This window comes from Dermacentor variabilis, chromosome 8, assembly GCF_050947875.1.
Source record: "Dermacentor variabilis isolate Ectoservices chromosome 8, ASM5094787v1, whole genome shotgun sequence".
Taxonomy (NCBI): domain Eukaryota; kingdom Metazoa; phylum Arthropoda; class Arachnida; order Ixodida; family Ixodidae; genus Dermacentor; species Dermacentor variabilis.
Genome location: NC_134575.1, coordinates 23,767,772 through 23,771,071, shown reverse-complemented (window position 1 = coordinate 23,771,071; position 3,300 = coordinate 23,767,772).

Sequence of the window (3,300 nt, the reverse complement as noted above, 5' to 3'; positions counted from 1 at the left end):
AGCAACAAATCCCAACGCATATTCAACACGCGTTCTTCACACCTCGGAAAACATGATCACGAAACCTCTAATCAGAGTAAGAATCGGACGATGCAAACGCGAGTAATCTCTCGTTCTTTGTTTTTTTTTTTTTTTTTTTCAAAACGCGCGTTTCATAACAAACCGGAGGCCCGCCTATTCGTGCATCTCATCGCAGATTTCATCCAAACAGAGCTTGGGCACGCACGCCACGAGGCTCGGCTGTGCTGCGCCGATCGTCTCCCGAATGCCCCGGAGCCAACACCGTCGGCTGGCACGGAGAAAAAAAAAAACACGAGATACGAGTCTCAAAAGCGCCGGCAGGCTTCCGATGCAAGCAGCACCCGCGGCGGCGATCAACGTTTTAAGCCCCCAGCCGCGCACGCTGAAAGAGACGCTTTCATATTTCATTTCGCCGTCGTACACGATGTTGCCTCGCAGCGTTTCGTCGACAATTAGGGTTATATCGTGTGAAAAGGGCGTGTGAGCGAGCTCCGACACAATCTTGAGTGCCGCCTTCTCAGCCAATGTCGACCGGAATCCACGTCACCAAAGAAGAAGAAAAAAAAAAGGTGGCCTCGCTTCGGTTATTTGTATCACTTTGGGGGAGCTGTGCGGTCTATTCAAATGATGCTATTTCTATGCCGGATGTGAAAGTACAAAAGAAGTAAGGCGCCGGTGTTGTGATGGTCGGGCTCTCTTTCCATCTGCGAACGGCTTCGGTTAAAAGATCTGGCTCCGACGCGAAGACGTCTGGCACGCGTTTCGCTGTACAGGGTGTGTACTGTCGCGCTTTTCCTTTCTTTCTTTTTTTTTTTTTTGCAGCTTGCCCTTGTTGCTCTCTGTGTGAACGGAAATTGGAGCATGGTGCTGTGCCGCCTTGTCGCTTTCTTTTTTTTTTTTTTAGTGGAGGTCCTTTCTACCCGTGGGTGGAAAGGCTACTGGTGCACTTTAACGGCGTTCGCTTGATAGCGGAACTACAGGACTAGGCGACGAGGATGCCATTGCAGGAGAAGCAGCGTTGCTTTTTGTATGCAAAGCATGCGTTATGTCTGTGTGTGTCGGGGGGGGGGGGGGGGAGGGGGCTGGAGTAGTTAACTGAAGGTCGAGTTCTTGTTTTAAACTACTCGGTTGGATAAGGAGAGCGGCTGGAACCAGGCGGCACTTTGAAGCTGTATAGGGGCATACATCTTTTATCGACGCGTGGCGAATCGAAGTGCGGAATAGGAATTAGGAAAGGGCGTGTTTCGTGCGCTGTCTGCCAGAGGTCTATGGCGTCGACGAATGTTTTTTTTTTTCTATACGTCTGTGTTCAGGATCATAGGAAGAAACAAAAGAATAGGGACTTTCTTGAGCGCATAATACGAGAAACAGAAGGAAGCGTCTCTATTATTCAAAGCGAGAACAAACACGCTGAAGTATCCAAAGGCATAGCGCCAGGTGCTCGTCGGCAACGTTAATCAAATTTTAGCCGAACTATTGCTTTCTGAACAGACCTTTTTCAGCCGCGATACCGCAAACCATGCAGCATGTCATAATTAAGAAAGCAACGTCTGCCTAACTATTCCACGCCACGAACTTAACCCCTAGGTACTCGATTCCGCAAAATGCCGCTTTCTTTAAGTACGCGAACGATGCTCTTTTGAAATTCCTAGCACACACGCCTTGGCATGCCTCTTGGTATGGTATGGTATGAATAACTTTATTTAGGTCCTGAGGGATCAGTCTGCGACTGATGCGGGCCGCTCCCACGTCGGTACAGAGAGGCCGAGCCCCTCTGCCGTCACAGGGGCCCTCTGGACAGCCCTGAGTTGATCCGCCAGCACTTCACTGTGCAGCATCCGCTGCCACCACTGTTCACCTCGAGAACCATCACCGGCCAACGCCAAGCAGTGCCAAAGCATGTGTTCTAAATCGAGCAAACCCCCACACTTACTACAATAGAGTGAAACCCCGCAGTCCGGATTAATTTTGTTCATGATGACCGGGTTAGGGTACGTACGTGTCTGCAGAAGCCTGTGGCCTGTGGCCTATTTAATTTAGAATGTGGCAGGGGGAATGCCCTGCGCCCTAGGTAATAGTGCTTGGTGATTTCGTTGCAGGTTAACAGCTGGTCCCTGTACTCAGGAGCGGGAGATCCAGCCCCTTCAGGGAGTACACGGCACACTAATCCTCGTGCCTCCCTTGGTCAGTGTGGTTTTATACGATAAATGTACAGCACAGCCCTACTGTTAACTCTACAAATTCGTTTATGCTTGTGGCTGTGATGGGGGTGATAACTGCAGGTGAGTTGAGCAAGGTGACGTAGGCCGCCAATTTCTCCGCCTAAGCACACAGCCAGAGTTCCAAAAAAAACAGTGTAGCTAAGAAAAACAAGGCTGGATCGTGAAACCTCCTCACGGTCAATGATTGATCCCATGGTATACATATGATGTTCTAAACATTCATGACCTTCGCTGTGTGGGCTCCTCAAAAATTATTTCTTTCCAGCACGAGCACGACAAAACAAAAAAAGTGTTTGATGTCACGTACCTCATGGTCAAGAGCAACAAAGCGGAGAGAAGGAAAGTCGCCCCTTAAAATATAGCCATGATGGCGTGCAAAGAATTGTTGACGCAAAAACACATTCGGAAGTTATTTTCATTCGGACTTCTCAATGTTAGACCCACGTCGATGAAAAGAAGCACCGTTTAATACCTGCAACGTTTAGGCAGTTTTTGCAATCATGAAAGGAACATTTAAAGAGCAGACGGACATTGAGGGAGAATGAAGACTTAAATAGCAACGTAGGAAAAACGAGAGGTCGCATACCATAGGGATCAGTTAGCGTAAGCCTGCTGATAGCTGGTGCTCAGAGGCATCAAAATTTGAATGGAAGCAAGAGAGAAAGACAAAAGGGAAGGAAAGAAAGGGAGGTTAGCCAGTGTAAGCATCGGCTGGCTACCCTGTGCTGGGGAAAGGCGTAAAGGGTACAAAAGGTGAAAGAACAAACAAATAAAAAAAATAAAGTGAGAAGAATTCACCACAATAACGTTATGCTACGCGCTACAACTTTCAAAGCCTGTCGCACAGTTCAGACGCCATTAAGAAATTCAGCAGAGCTCTTAGGGCCTCGAGTGCCGAAACCCGTCTGGACCACTATCCTAGAACTTTTTTTCTCTGTGAAGAAACGATCGTACAGTTTTTCGATCGTGGTCGCGAGCACTTTTTTTCTTGCCGCATTGTAGCAGGGGCAGTCACAGAGAAGGTGCTCGATCGTATCCTCGCCACCACAGTTGTCAC